This window comes from Chelonoidis abingdonii, chromosome 8 (genome assembly GCF_003597395.2).
Source record: "Chelonoidis abingdonii isolate Lonesome George chromosome 8, CheloAbing_2.0, whole genome shotgun sequence".
Lineage (NCBI taxonomy): Eukaryota > Metazoa > Chordata > Testudines > Testudinidae > Chelonoidis > Chelonoidis abingdonii.
The window spans coordinates 43,019,807-43,036,863 of NC_133776.1; the positions used below are offsets into that span (position 1 = coordinate 43,019,807).

Below are 17,057 nucleotides of genomic sequence, written 5' to 3' on the forward strand. Positions count from 1 at the left end.
CAGATATACCCTGCAGGATAATGAGCTGGCCAAAGGAGGACATGGAGCTTGCCTGATGTGAAAAACCCGGAAGCTTCCTTCAACAATGCACGGAGGTTTCCACCCCAAGTTCCAACACCCAGTAGGACTGTATACCAGCCGCGAAGAGTCGCGGACGGGCTGTGGAGGTCTCGTCTAAGGCCACTGTTCCTCGGATGAACACCGAACATCCAGATCACATCAGTAAGGATGGCCCCAAAATGAGCTGCTGAGAGAATTTGCTGATGCGAGCAGCACATGGAGGAAGGACAAGCAGAAGAAGTGCCTATGGCAAGACAAAGGACCCTTCATCGGATGTACCATCGACAGAAGCTGAGGTGGCTAGCATGGGAAATCCTCCAGTGGCGCGAAAGAAGCTGGCTAAAAGACAGGCACTGAGGCACTGATCCATAGCAGCACAGGAACAGCACATGCTAGCCACCAGATCCATTGAGGCAGGTTGTCTACCACACTAGAGAGGACCCAGTGGCAAGACTGGCAGAGAGGCCTCAGGACTAGTCCAACACATAGTTGCAGGATTTTAAGATGCAGGCAGGAACAGCATACACTGAAGGCACAACAACGTTGGCTGGCATTGTGTACAGGAACACTCTGGCACAGCGTTATGGCTTAGACCCTCCTAGACCGATGGGAGAATTTCTGCAGAAGGCTTGTGAGAGATATAGCAGGGCTAAAGTTCTGTGGACTTCCATAGATCCAGACGGACAGGCAGTTACTGGCCAATCAACCCAGACATCGTGGTAATAGACAAGGAGCAGAAGTACAGCGGTGGTGATTAGATATAGCAGTGCCAAGTGACAGCAACATCAGGAAGAAGGAATATGAGAAACTGAGAGAAGTACCAGGGCCTGAAAGAGGAACTAGAGAGGTGTGGAAAGTGAAAGGCCAAGAGTCGGTCCCAGTGCGTGGTAGAGCCCTCGGGCTGTTGACTCCTAAGCTGGGTGAGTGCCGTCACAAACAATTCCCAGAACAACTCAGAAAGCTTCTCTGTCCAGAAGAGCGCAGTGCCTAGGAAGCAGCTAAGATACTGTCGACAGGAACCCTTCAACTTCCCAGGCCCTCTTGGATGAGACCGAGGTTGAGGAAGGGCCAATACCAACCCATAGGGGTGAGAGGGAATTTTTTTTTTATATATAAAATTCCCTCTCACCCCTATGAGGTGTAAGATATAGTGTTCTTCTTCAACCTCGGTCCTTACAGAGGCTGGGAGTTTGAGGGTTCTGTGCAGTATCTTAGCTGTTCCTAGCACTGCGCTCTTCTGGACAGAGAGCTCTGATGTTGTTCCTGGGATCTGTGTATTTTATATATATATAAAATACACAGTACAAAAAAACCCACAAACTTTCAGAATACCATAAGTCATTCTGTAGGATTAATACACTTGGCTGGAAAAAAATGTATGTGGTCTGTTTTTGTAAAAGATTTTGAATTTATTACTTATTTACTCTGTCCCAACAAAAGGAAGGACCTCAGATTATGTGTGAGAGAATTTCAGGATGTGGGTGGTCATAGTTGAAGGTCTTACAGTGAATGTTCAGTGAAACATCCTTGGAACACAAAATTCAAATGGATGAATAATAAACTAAACCAATGTAACAGTGACTGCATTATAAACAAATCCTGATCCTGAAGGAATCATCTAGGTATGACAAAGTTCAGTAATTAGAAAGAATGGGAAAATCGTCATCTCTTTTCAGAATAAACAATAGATCATTTGCACTTTTCTAAATACAAAAACAGAGCTAGATCTTCAGCTTGTGTAAACTGGCATAGTTTCACTGAAGTTGAGGGACAGACTGATTTACACCTGCTGTGGATCTTGTTCATACCCTTTATAACAGCAAAACTAGTGTCGAAGGTGAACAGCAGAATAATAAAAAAGGGCTTATGCCATATACCACATGATAAAAGGAGCTGGAAAGGGCACATTAAATAAAGTAAGTTACTGTATGTCACTTTACAGTAGTGCTAGTTATTAAGCAGAAAATCCAACTCTGGGCCAAGACAAAGATATTTCCCCTGCATAAGCAAGTGGTGAATTTGACAATTTGGACCAGACCCACAAAGGTATTTAGGCTCCTAACATCCATTTATTTCAATAGAGAGACAAGATGGATGAGGGAATATCTTTTAATGGATCAATTGCTGAGTAACAGAAATTGGTCCAATAAAAGATATTACCTCACACCCACCTTATCTGTCTTATCCTGGGACCAATACAGCTACAACAATACTGCAAACATTGATTTCAGTGGAAGTTATGATTCTAAATACTTTTCTGGATCTAGTCTCTCTCTGTAGCTGAAGCCCTTCACAAAATGTGCAATGCAAAGATGGCATGTGGGTGCAGATTTACAAATGTGATTTGTATGACAATAGCTCCGAATAAGGGGACAAACACCTAGATCAAGATCACTGTGGTGTGGAACTACACCCTGAGTAAGCCCACTTTTTGGTAACTGTGCCTTGCCTTCTGTGCTATACTGGCAGCAGAGAAGATGAGTGGGGTCAACTTCTTTGGGCCATTTTCTTTGCTATTGCAGCTGAAATGTGGCACAAAGCATCTGTAATGTACCCAAGTCTTTGGCCCCACATCATGGCATAATCGAATAATTAATTTTCCAACTTGTTTTTTTTTTTTTAACATGAAAGGTTCTTTCATCAGCTCTCATTGCTTCTTTTAGTCACCTAAAAAGTGATCAGAATTAATCGGTAATTGATGGAAAAAGTCAATAGCACTTCTTCCTTAATAGGATTTGAACATGATACCTTTCAGATACAACACAGATGCTTATCAAAATGAGGCTATGGTCTTTTGTTAATAGTCATGGGAGTTTAAAAGCATTCAGAAAATTAAAAAAGGTTTGTTTTATGCCAATGTGCACCCTATTCCAGGTGGTTTGACCTTGTCAACTTCCAAATCTAGATGTCAAACTTTAGGTCACATGTCTTTAGTAAAGACGGGTCAGCAGCACCCTGTCTTAGGTTGGCTGTTAGCTGTTGAACAGCCTTTGGGGCAGACAAGTGATTAGTCTTCTGCTGGGCTGTCATGTTCTTGTGCATTTTATTTTCCCATAAGTTAGCTTTGATTATGAGGAATTTCCTTATGTTTCATTGTTGAAGAAAGTCCTGCAGAATTGCTGGAGACAAACACTGAGTATCTTTTTATAGTCAGGCTGCAGTGGAAAAAAACAGTTGAGAGGCTGGGTCGTCCACCAGCATGTGTGCCTGCTGCTACATGTCAGGGCTTATTGTTGTCAAATTAAGCTGATGATGTCTTAGTATGAAGGATTTCTTTTGCCTGCAGTTGATGTATCTGTAGTGGGGAAATTATATCAATGTGCTTTTCATTTTCACTTTCTATTTTTGTTAGAAAGTAGCAGGCTGACCCAAGCTGAGTCTTCTGGTCATTGTAGTATCAATGTTATAACAGTATATTACATTTTATTTTATCTAGAAAGATGTCAAAGTAGCTTATGCAGTATTGAGAGTACACAGAAATAACGTCACTTGGGGTAAAACTGCGGAAAGTGTCTAGTAGTCCAGTGCAAAACTACATGCTTGTTAGGACCACCATATTCAATGGGAGTTGCAGGAGGGAGTTTAGACAGGCAGAATGTAAATACCCAAGTTGGAATTTGTCTGGGACACACCTGCTTACTACCATGCTTCTCTCCCCTACATAGATTAACACTGTTCTGGATCTATTTCCATCCCAAACCCACAAGAAACCCTGCAGTGTGAACTGTGCATGTAAACTGAGTTACCTTCCTCCCTCCCAGTGCAACTGTTTTGAATTGTGCTCTGCTGTACTGCTACAAATCTCCATAGTAGGCAGTAGTTTCTTTTGACTTACAGCAGTGAGATAAACTATCCCTATTATCACTCAACAAAAATGTTATTGCTAAAGTCCATTTCTTAAAAAAAAAAAATTCATGCAAAATATTTACTACAAATTCCATGGGATATTGACCTGTATGGCATAAACTCTGGCCTTCCGTATGTTTCCCAGCTCACTTCAATAGATAATGTCACCCAGAAACTGTTGCCTTTGCTATGGCACCTGTATGCCACCGTAGCCATTTGGGGAAGATCTCTCCAGTACAGGCACTATGTGCAGTCCCTTTGCAAATCCTGGCGCAGGGGATATTCTAGGGTTAGGGCCAGGGGCCAGATGGAACATGACAAGACTGGGAGTGCAGAACATATTATTATGGACATTCTGGAGAACTCTGCTGCTGGGACCAGTTGCCATTACTTATAGCAGTCATTTATGGTTCAAATTTTCAAAAGAGCTCAGCATTTAACAGCTTCCGTTTAGTCACCTAAATAAATATACCATTTTTAGAAGTACTCATCCATACCCAGCAGCTCCCAGTGAGATCTACAGGAACTGTTGGGTGGTGATCAGTACTTTTGAGAAACTAGACACTTCACTGAAGTGCTTAAATGGGAGCCAAGGTTTTCTGGAAACCTGATCCCAGCCTATAAATATATTAAAAATTATTTATTAAACAAAAGATGTGATTCTTCAGTTATGGAAATGCTTTAGACCAGAAAGAAGGAGCCAGAGGTTGTGCCTAGATATTCCAGTTCACATGTCCCTCTTTATAAGTGCTTTAGAGCAGAGGGAGATTTCCCAGATCCAAAATCCCACTGAGCTGAAACCAAGAGAATTGCTTAAAGCTGGAATAAGATTCCAGTCTCCATCACCTAAAAGTAAAAGATTGAACAGTTATTTTGAAATTGAGGAGTTAGTTCTGGTATTAAAGGGACTAGCATTTTTTTAACTTCAGAAGTTCAATAAATGCTTCTTTTTACAAGGCCAATTAATATCCTAAATCAAAATTATTTCTAACCTTTTTTTCATTGCTCATTTTTCCATTGCTCAAAATGTTTTACTTGGCTGCTCATAAATAATCACCCAAGAGCCATACCTGGTGAGCTTGTTCTGCTAACTTCAGAGATTATGGGCCCAAAAGATGCATTCACAATGTTTGCACTTTGTGCAGATCAGGTAGGCATCTGTTGAAGTGCGAATATCTCAGCCCACAATGAGGTGTGGGTGCCAAAATGTGAGCACAGATTACCACCCCCGCCCCCATCCAGAGGCAGGCAACCTGACTGAAATGTACCCTAAAGAGACTTTCCCAAAGGTATACAGGAAATCTATGACAGAGCCAGGAATAAATCCCAGATTTCCTGTCTCCCAGCCTTATACGTTAACCACAAGGCCTCCCATCCTCTCTTAGTTTGCTGAGGAAGACGTTACACAGCATATTGTCTTTCTGATAGCCTTTCATTACAGTTACTATACTGCATATTACATCATATTGTTCTGTGTTAGGTTAGCCCCATCACAAACACTTTATGATGTGCTGTCCAACACACATGCAATGGATACCGTATGAAATACTGTTACCATTCAATACCTATACTGTTCATGCTTTGAGCAAATGTAGTACTAAATAAAAGCAGATATTTTGAATTAACCAGGGATAGTTTGGATACACAGAAATTCACTGCCTGATTTCCCTGCCAACATCACAGTTGCTCATACTTCTGCTAATCTAAACAACATACTGTGGAGAAATTTGGTATGAATCAGCTTATAAATAGCTATGCTACAATAATAAATATACTTCTACAGTACCTCTTTGATTCATAAAACATATATCTGCTTGTGCACATGTGGCATTTTGTACCATGAAAGACCGATGCACTCTTCATCATATGTCCTTGTGCAGCTAAAATTGAGTGGTAACATTTTATGGATACTTTATTGTGATTTGTCATAGGAAAATCAGAGGACTGTAGTTTGCTCATAAGGTATCTAGATAGACATTCAGATATATGGCTGAACATATGATAATTTTTAGTTACTTTGCCTCCAGCTTCAGCTTTCCTAGCTTTCATTCTGTACTGCTCAGTTTGCCATCATATGTTTATTCTTTAGATAACATTACTTGTACAAATTCCAACTGAAGCAGGATCAGTAGTTTTCAGCCTGTCTTGATGGCATTTATAATGCAATGCAGCTTATGGAATTCCATTCTACCTTTTTGTTTTCTAAATTATTCCCAAATAACTTAACAGAAATTCTAGTAACTTGGGGGAAAATGGGCTATGCTACATAAAGAGTGATACTTAAAGCACATATAAAACAAAAATCTGGTACCAAATCTGCAATCTTCTTGCCTGCAAAATCGTCATAGACTTTGGTTGAATTGTTGAAAGATTTGGTTCTAAAGGTATTTAAGGAAGTGATGATGAGACCCAGAATATTTTATAGATACAAGAATGACTCTCTCTCTCAAAAAAAAATAGCCAGCAACCACCACTCAGTGATATCTGTCCCTATAACTAAAGTAAAAATTTAGGGGCTGCATGTGCTCATTGCAGTCAACTTTAGTTTTGCCATTGCCTTCGAGGGGAGTAGGATCAAATCAGTAAGGCTCTGATTTAGCAAGATAATTAAGAACATATGGAACTTTAAGCGCATGTATAGTCCTCTGAAAGTCAGTGAGATACACACATGCTTAAAATTGTAAATGTGCTTAAGTATCTTGCTGAGCAGGGCCTAAGTACAGTATTGCAGAAGCCACTTGGTGTTACCACTTTTGGTAAAAGTTGACTGTTCAGTGGAGACCACTGGAGCTAAAACAAACAGAACTATAGAATAGCAGATTTATAAAACGAATTTATTCTACAAACCATGTTTTTTATAAAAAATAAATTGGGTGTTTTTTTCATAGTTTTGAATCTCTTGTACTGTGACCTTACTCATTGGAATGCAGCAGTGATATGCAAAAACTCTCAACTCAGAAAGCAAGGAGGTATTGAAGCATTCAGAGTAGAGTAACCTGACTGCTAAATTCCCGAAGTGAATGGGACAGTGAAGATACATCTTTTCAGTGTAGTCATTGTAATGTCAGTCAGATCTGCAGCTAAATAAAGATTGCAGTGATATGTGAAAAGACTTTAGAAAGTGGCACAAAACAGTATTTAGTCTGGGATTTTTCAAAGGAGCCTAAAGGAATTTGACACCAACTCCAATGGCAGTTAGGCACATTTGAAACTTCTATCCTTGAAGTCTAGGGAAGGTGGCCAATTAAGTTGCTTATTAACATACTTAGTCATAAATGGCAGTGATTGCTATTATGTTAGATGAGGTACCTGAACTTGGCACTGTCCATAACAAACCCAAATACACCTGTTACAGTATAAAATTTATTGCAGTCTGTAGGCACCAACCTGCAACCTCTTTGTGCCCAGAATTCCCATTGACTTCAGTGTTCACCATGCAGACAGGAGGCAGGATGATACCCTTTCTCTCAGAGTTAGAATAGCAAATCGTTTATACTGTATGCATTCTATCAGGGGTTAAATATGTTCCATGTAGGTAAGTGAATAGATCTATCTGATGCCTCGTGGGAAAGAGATTATCCTTTATTGTACATAGATTCAGCGGCAGCTCTAGGCCCCAGCACGCCAAGCGTGTGCTTGGGGCAGCATGCCTGCGGAGGGTCCGCTGTTCCTGCGCCTGCGGGAGGTCCACCGAAGCCATGGGACCGGCGACTGGCAGAGCGCCCCCCGCGGCATGCCACCGTGCTTGGGGCGGCGAAATGTCTAGAGCCGCCCCTGCATAGATTAAAAAGAAAATGAAGGCTTCAGTACTGCAGTGAGCTCCATAGGGTTGATCCCTGCACAGGATCAGGGCCTAATGCTTCAGAAGATAAAAAATAAATGTTTAAAAAGTGACAGTCTACTTAATTAGCCATCTGCTTTTTACTGGACTGAAGAGTTGGAGGAGATGGTGTATCTTGTTCCCCCACACAAAGCTTTGATGAATGTGGAAATGAAGTGGCAGAGATCCAGATATGGAACTGCAGGCTTAAAACAGTGTAAAGTTGAAGGTTCCTAAACCAGGTGGTTATCAAATTTAGACTGCAACAAAGCATTAGGAAAAGTAATCTCACAAAAGATATAATTTAAATTTGAGTGTCTCTTTGAATAAGGAATTGTGTTTTCATTAATTTTACAGTTGATGAAGGGGGGACCCTGTCTATCAGCTTCTGATGAGTCCTCTTCAGGGATCAAAATATTAGGAAATTATTTTTTTAAGAAACAAATACCAACAGAGTCCAAAGTGTGCATGTGTGAGTACATATGTATGCGTGTTTCTCAACACACACTTTGTTACCTTTGAGTTAAGGTTCCTAGACTACATAAGCTATTAATGCAAAGTATAAAAGGCAAGGTAATAAGCAATTCATTCATTGAAAACGCCATCTGTATTCCACTCTCCTATTGCCCTTCTCAGCCTCAACTACCTCCCTTTCTACCACCACATTTCCCTGCCCTGAACAACCAAACTTTGATCACCAACCACGTTTATAGGTTATATAGGCAAAAATAAAAGGGCCAGAGTGTCATAACTGGCTTGGGGAGTGTTCCTCTAATGTAGGCACTGGGTAAGACAGCCATATGGCTGCCTTCAACAGATCTCCTAAGAAGCTCTAGCATAGCAGGTATGTCAGTGGAGAAGGTGGGATGTGTCATTGGCAGGTCTATAAATATAAGTGAAAATATTTGGCTTCCTGATGCTGCTGTCTAATGCACCAAAGAGCGTAGGTAACAGTGCCAGTGGAGCCAGATGTCTTCACCAAGTGTCTTGGCCCTGAGATACTAGGCTTTCCTCCTCTTGACCACACTTTCTCTCATTTTATTGAATCAAAGAGTTATGACCCTAATCCTGAAAGATATTTAGGCACCTAACTCCCTCCCATCTAGGCCTACATTCTAAGGAGCATTATATAAGTTTAGCTACATCCCTGTACTTTTACATACAAAATTGCAAACTATGTAGGAAGAGATACAGTAATACATTTTCTCTTTGGTCTGGTAACATATAAGCCTTAGTCTAGATTTTGAATATAGAAATCTATTTACTGTCTATTATCCTAGGGTATTAGACATGAATGAAGACACAGCTTTATTTTAGGTAAATAGTATAGTTTGAAGTTCCAGGATTTTATTATGCACCTACAGACAATATTTTTAGTGACTAGGACTCAGTATTCATGAGGTCTGCTCTTTCTTTACCACTTACTCACTGTGTAACGTGATCCCTTACTCACTCTGAGCAGTGCCTTACTGCACAAGTAGACCCAGTGACTTTGAGATCACGTAGGATGTAAGGTACTGCTCAGTATATGGGTATCACAATTTGGCCTTGTATGACCTTGGTCAGGTCGTGTAGAGAGAGATTTTCAAAAACACAAATGACTTTCAATGAGAGCTAGGTATCTACCTTCCCTTTGGGCCTTTGACAATCTCCCCCTTAACATCTGTCTCATCTTAAAAATACTAACTTATCTTTGAAGAGAGGTTTGTTGTTCTTTAGAGCGTGATGCTATATAATCTAAGGTAATATGATTATCAGATTCTGTCATTGTTTTGCTTGAAAAAGTTGAAATTAAAACAAGTGAAGGAACATGTAAAACAGTATGGACTAGACTCTGTCATCCTTACTCACAGGGAATATTACTCCACATTTAGGGACATTGATTTAAATGGCTCCATGTGCTTTGTGCATTGTACTTAATATTGTCACTCCAATAAATCATTAGGTTCTTTTCATACTGTTTTTTATAAGTCTGATTTCTTCTGAAGAATATCTGTTTTATAATTAGATGATCTTAGTTCAGACACAATTAACAAAAACCCACAGATCCACAGGCTGTTAGACAGCTTTTAGTTTGGGGTACTGTGTACAGATTGAAGAATTAGCAGTATCTCTGTTTAACAGCTGTGTGCAACTGGAGAACCACATAACATCATTTTCTTTCGACACATCATTAAAAATGTTGGGTTTTGTCATCTTTCTATTTTACTTCCTAGCTGATTTGGCGGAGACTCACAAACCCCTTTCTTTTTACAAAAATTAATTTCCAAAATGATACTTGAATAAGATGCCATTTGAGGCTTAGGGACAGGAATACAGTGAACATTTTAGCCATGTGCACTTTGCTAAGCATAGACAAGAAAGTTGGTTGTGATTTTTCTTTTATTTGTACAGTACTAAGTAAACACATACAAAACAATATTCATTTATATCATAAGTTATTGTAAAGAAGGAAGATAACTTAGTCAGCGGGGTTCTGTGCAGGTTCAAGAGTCAGTCTGTATCCAGTTGCAGGACCTGAACCTTAGAGGGGAAGATATTATACCCAGTCAGAAGTACAGCCAAACCCGATGAAGCATGTATAAGCCCAGCCCTTCTCATCAGATTGTAGAAGAATATGTGGCCTGATGCACCTTTAAAGATTGGGTCTACTCTGCAAAACAGCTCCTTCTTACTCTGTGTGTATTCAGAGTCCTCCAGCTGCTTACTGTAGTGACCAAATTAAAGGCTGACACTTTTTTTTTCCTTACACGTACTTGCACTGCAGAGCCAGTTCGGCTAGGTGAGACTGAACTGGACTTCATGGGACTCAGTGCAGGAGCAAGGGTCTGCCCGCACACAAGACGCAGGATCAGAGCCCTCATCCTAAGAAGCTACATATACAGGTTTGTATCCACTTTGAAAATCTTTCAGATCTACTAGAGTAGGTAGGGGATGGAGAGTTCATTTGCAATATGAGCAGTTCACTGTATTGTCAGTAAAGTTTCTCTGTGTTCAAAAAGAGATCATTTGCAATGAAACACACCTTGTCCTGTCCTCTGTAGCTTTCTGAGGGCCTGAGCTAGTGGGACTGGTGTTTCTGCTGCACGAAAGGAGGCAGGGTTTGAGAATAGGCAGCTCTGGTGTTCTTTTGCAAAGACTGATATTTTACCAGGCACCAATGTTTGCTAATCTGTGAACTTGTTTGTATGCCAGAACTTGTGGTTAGGACTCTGAAAGGCCGCAGTAGAGTTTGAAGAGTATTGACTTGGCTATTTGTGCAGTGGCACACAAAATGAAATAACAGTCATGTCAATTGAGTGTTTTATAGGGAATTGTCATTCAACCATATCTATGTATTACATATGTGTGCTGTAATGTAAGGTAAGGAAAATAAAGTGAATTCCTCATAGAATATTGTGTAGGTATCCAGATTTATAATTCTACCTTGAGAACAGTATCCTAGGAGTTGAGTGAAAAAAGGTGGAAAGAGGGGTCAGGAATGAAGAATGGAAGTAAATAAAATATAATTAATCTAGCATACAATCTGCCTTTGCGTAGATAGCTAATGCATTTAACAAAAAAACAACAGGTTGCTTGTAGAAATTCTGCACAGGCTAAAGTTATTTTTACCTCTTGTAATACTAAAGAAAGAAAAAAATCCTTTATCTCTTATATGAAATAGAACAAGAATAAATTGAACTTCTTTTATTATCTGTAAAGTAAACAATTTCTATATATTGCTTGACCAGATGCCACTGAAACACAGAAACTTTTTTTAGATTCCTTCCATTGGATGTTTCTCATTGGCAGAGTTTGTTGGCTCTAACAAGGTGGTTGCTGAGACAATTCTTTATAAAAATGTCTCTTGATAGATTCTTTGGGCTAAGTCTAGTGACAGATGTTAGCATGAAATTAGAAACCAACCTCCAATAGCAGTGACAATTAAAAGGGCTCCTGCACCTGGCCAGGAGCCTCTCTTCTGAATGAGAGAAACTACCAACAAAGTGGGAGTGTCAATTGTTAATGCAGGTTTGTCTGCTGCTGGACTATTTTCCCTGTCCTGTTTTTTCCATGCCTGTATCACATGCATCTCCTCAGTGTGATGTAGAAATGACATCAGATACAAAGGAGCAATGCAGTGAGTAGCTCAAAATTATGAAGAAGCTGTGTTTGAAAAAAAGTCTCCCTCCTCAAACCAAAAAATTCTGTGCAGCAACCCCCAATCAGAAGAGCAGCAAGAGTGGTGTGTCAACTGAGGCAACTGCCACTTTGTAATAAAGCCTATGGAGGGGAGGAGAGGGACAAGGGAAGCAAGCACCCCTAGTGTAGAGAGTTCACTGCAGAGTCAGTTCAATAAAACTTGTGCTTCCCAGTTCTGGCAAAGCTTTTGCACATTTCAAAGGGCTTGATAAACAGCAATAGCCTTGTCTCCCACACATTAAAGCTTCATCAACGACATTATGTGAAAAGAAGAAAAACCTGGCAGCACAGTAAAGCAAAGGGTAAGGTGTTCCTTGGATGGGTCAAGGTGCTCTAAGTTCCTCTTGCTGCACTGAAATAACAGCAGTTTTTCTGGCAGAGAACATCTGTAACCTCCGTCTGTACCGAAGAAGCACATCTGTTCACAGTTATGGGTCAGTGCCCATACAGGAAGTGTAGTAGTGCTGCATACAGAAAAGAGACTCAGGATTATAGATACAAAAAAGCTTAACCCCCCCTTTTTAAAATGGACTGGAGGATAAAATGAATGCAAATTAGATCCATAAAAGAGTTAAAAACCTAACAAATTCTTCCAGCCTGATAAAAATCTAGAAAAAGCTATAGGCAACAGGAGCAGAATTTTTATCTAATGTTCTATTCTCTTCTCTTTTAAAATGATTTAGTTCAAACCCTGATTATAAGATGTACTGTTGAATAAAATGTGTATCAGTAACACAGCAAAGCCCAAAATGAGCCTGACATGCTGTCTGATCATGTGGATTACATCACACATTGCATATTTTGGATTTATTTTTGTTTTGCCAGCTCACAGCTGTTTTCAAGGTTTCCACTTTCCTCTCAATTAGCTCCTGGGAAATAGCCCTAAATGAGTATGGAGGGAATACTGAGTACATTGAATTATAGCAGTAATATTTACCAGCATATTGCATATAAACTTGCAATGGTAACCTCTAAAATATTCTGCCTCTTGTTACTGGATTGCGCCTGATTAGATCCTTTTAATTTCCTCTCTTCCTGTTACTTTACTCTGTACAAATTTTGCCCCAAATTACTTTACAAAATCACTGTACAACTAAGGCTCTGGTCCTACAATAAGCTCTGCATGGACACAAGGTCTTAACTTGTTTGCATTGAAGTCAATGACAAAACTCCCATTAGCTTCAATAGGAGAATAGTAGGGCACAAAAGGTTTGCACCAGGGCAGGTAGGACTTAGAGAGGTAAATAAAACAGCCTGGGTCTTACCTTTGTATGTCACAGCATCAACTATTGATTTATTTCAAGTGGATTAATAGCCTAAAGCTAATCTCTACCTATCCTAAACTAAAGTAGGCTGTGTTAGCTAACATTTTTCTCTTGTCTTGGTCATACTTCTTGACATCCCTAATATGAAACTGAAATTCACCTCCTATCAGGGTAGTGTATTTCCATTTTACTGCTGTAAATTACTGAATGTCAGAGGCTAAACTAGAAATCTGAGGCACTAAAATGGCCCACTGCATAATTGTTGATGTACACATTAGTGAACGTGTTAATCTTCCATTAATCTTTTCATATGCCCTATTTTCTTTTTAACAGGGCTGACAGTAAGTGTAAGCACTTTAGCATCTAAAAGTACTCTGGCAAGTACTTAACAACAACAAGAAAACAAAAACTTTTCCCTAAATTCCAATGTGGAACACTCACAGAGAAGCGTCTGCTGTAGAAAGACAACAGTTTCTAATCCCAATAACAAGATTTGCAATCATGAAAGTGTAGGGAAAGTTTGTTCCTACTTGCCTATCATGAGGATTCTTCTTCTGAAGCTTCTGGTACTGACCATCAAGATACCAGATTAGATGAACCACTGGTTTGATCCAGTATAGATCTTCTTTTATCCCTAACCTATTTACATAGTTACAGCAAACATACATAGATATGATGCAGTCTCACTCATCATGAGAGAGAACTTGATTTTGGTCTTGTGAGCACATGGAGATTGAAGTTTCTGTTTACCACACACCAGCATAATAGTCTACAAAATTGCATTGTATATTCTGACTTCTAAGAAGAGACAAAGCCAAAGTACATTATTATTCTGTGGTGTATATATATGGAATACTGTGATTTTCACTTAATTGTACAAAGGCAGCAGCAGTCCACCTTAATCATCTTCTTTGGCTTGGAGGAAGGAGGAGGAATTGACACACAAGCCATTTCCTTTATTGTGCAGATTGCAGAATTGTCCCATATGCTCAGAAATAATAAATTATATCCCTGTGACACAAGTATACAAGGTCTTCAAAGAACCACAGACAGGCTGGAATTTTTGTCATTTTATGTGACAATATCTGAATCATGATCAATTTCTTCTGCAGTTAGAAAGCCAAGCCAAGTCAAGCTAGACCTAATAAACACCACTGGCAGCTGTTTCCAGCTGTACTATGCTGAAGCAAGTTGACAGCTTGACTGCCAGATTGAGAGAGCTCTGAGCAGTCCATCTCTATTTTACTCTGGACAGAATGTTTATATTTCTGCAACACTTGGAAAAGGTAGATTGGTGGAAATGTGAAACAATTGATTTTATGGATTTGCAGGCATTTCCTAAGGAGCTGATTCAGGCCCCCTGTGGGGAAGTGTACTACACTGAACCCTTGTTGAGTGCTCTGCCTCTACTTAGCCCTCTGCAACATTTTGGATACCCAACTGAATACAAAACTGCTCATAATGGTAGGATGCATTAGGCCCACCCTAGTCTCTGAAATTGCTCTGATGCTGATTTATCATGAAAAAAATATAATGGCAACTTTCACCAATTGGTCCTGGTCTGTTTCAATATTTTTTCAAGCCTCCAGAAGATCATTAGAAATACAATAATACAGGCAACAAGATCTTTAATTAAGATCCAACAGGGGTGAGCTGTATTTCTATCTTAAAAGCTTTGCTTAAGCAAAATGGCAAGGTCAGTGAACAAAATAATGGGTAGTACTGACACCCCGGCACAATCCAACATGTTTGTCCTCCTACTTTCTACCTGTCCCATTTGGTCTTATGTAACCATTTTTTCAGCCTATTATATATGTACCCTAATGTTGGGTGTTCCAGACAGTATTAGAGGCCAGGTTGTAGGGACACCAGAATATTTCCTTTTGGTCACACATTAGAGGTTCCTAAACTAAATAAAGTTTTTGCTCAAGCTCCCACTTAGACCCTTGCTCTCCATGCTCTGGGAATAGAAAATAAAAGATCCTGGCACACCAAGTGACCAACACATTGAAGTGTGGTTTTGTAAATAAAAAATCAGAGAATTACACCTCTCTAAACACCTTCAATAAAGAAAAAGAAGGGTGAGTGCCAAAGACAGGGACAATAAACTGTAATAAATGGGAAACAAAACCAGGAACCCAATATTACATTTAATAGTGCCCACTGTGGAAATCACAAAATAGATGCTTCCTCCAAGAAAGTCACCTGGTACATGGTGGATTTTGGGTGGAAAAGAGTATGTCAGTTATGTCAAAAAATCTCCATGTCTCACCAGGCTAATGACAGAACCTGGCATTCAGCAGCCAGAGTTGGGGAGCTATGAAAAAAAAAAAACATAGACGTGGAGAAAAGCTCTCTCCTCAACAGACTCTCTAGTCTGTCTCTCAGCTTGTATCTCTGTTAGTATGGCAAGAGTCTGTTTCCTCACTACAATGCGTGGATGCAGCTGTTGGTCCTGCACAGGCTAGGTGCTCCAGCCCAGATCTTCAGAGGTATTTATGTGTTTAGCTCTCAGTGATTTGAGAGCTAGGTGCTTTAAATTCCATTGAGGATCTGGGCCTCTGTCCCTTTCATTAAAAACACAGCTGTATTAGAGGAGGCTGCCTCCCTTACCCTTTTCCTATCCACCTTGCTGCTCAAGTTTGGGAAGATTTCGGAAGTAGGCCAGGGCAGGGTAGCTGTTCGCTGAAAGGATGAACAGCTTGTCAAACAGCAGTGGGCTGGTAATGGACAGCTCAGCTCAGCAGGATGAGAGTTTTCAAACTGGCTGCCTGGTAGAACCTACTAAGTTTTGCTGCTGGATATTTTGTAGGAGTTCTTGTGTCTCCACATTTGAATGTGGCAACATATAAATGTGGCTGGCAAAAAGAATGGTTACTGAGCTTCTGGCAGTGAATAGACAAATGTTGTGTGAGGAGAGAGGTTTGCCTGGGTAGCAGACTAGATGGTGGCATTACTTGAGACTGGACTGGAGACAACTTTGTGGTTAGAAAATTAGCTATCACTAAGTTTCAAATCTGTGACATATGCCCAAAGTGCCTTTGATGTGTGACAGACTTTCATTACATATTAAAATAAGAAGGTTTTCTCTGGCAATTTTGGTGGAATGTAGGATGGTATGTGGGGAGAAGGCAAGAAAAAGAAAGTTCAAAATACTGTTAAAATAATTTTATGCCCTGTCAGCTAGTAATTATACTGATGTTATAAGTGTTTGGGGGAAGGCTATAATTATTCCAGCAAATATAAAAATAAATTTTCCTAGAGAAGCTCTCTGCTGTTTCAGTGTTGATAAGTGTATAGTTCAGCAGTTGCATTTTCACCTTAACAAATTACTTTGCTGATTGATAGATGAGTTAATTTTAAAAGGAGCCTCCTCACTACAGATGCAGCTGTGAAGGCTAATCAGCTAAAGCAATTAAACAGCTATCTCTGTGGATGCAAAGAAGCCAGTTGGAGAACCAAAGGTACTGAGAATTGGCTGGTTACAGATAACTGGGAAGAGTGAGTTTATGTCTAGCGTTTACTCCCTGTAACATTCCATTGCAGATTCCTTGAAATTCTGACATTTAGCAAAGTATGTTTGTCTATATACAATTTATCAAACTTTGAAATTCCCATGTTCATAGCTTTCGACAGTAGGTAATTAGGACTAAACACAGAAAGAAAAGCAATCAATCTTATTTTGTGACTATATACACTTGTTGATTTCCATAGCCATGGACTAAATAAGATTAAAGCTACTAAGATCTATAATAGGCTATATAGCCTGTTGACAAGATTTAATTTCAAAGATGATCCAGCAATACTTTACAATTAAAAAAAATGTTGGTAACTACTATTACAGTGAAATTTCTTGTTACAAGTGACAAAGGTATATATAAAGT

The 17,057-nt window shown here is 39.7% G+C and overlaps 1 long non-coding RNA gene across 2 annotated transcripts in view; it reads left to right on the forward strand.

The window, feature by feature from the left end:
- LOC142047196 (uncharacterized) overlaps nt 1-17,057 on the forward strand; it is an 89,100-nt gene that overhangs the window by 26,871 nt on the left and 45,172 nt on the right. The window contains exon 3 of one of the 2 annotated variants that reach the window (XR_012656375.1): nt 10,494-10,647. The exons of the other annotated variant lie outside the window; for it this stretch is intronic. This is a non-coding gene — a long non-coding RNA (uncharacterized LOC142047196). Of the gene's footprint in view, nt 1-10,493; nt 10,648-17,057 lie in introns of those variants that run through there. 2 annotated transcript variants of the gene reach the window in all.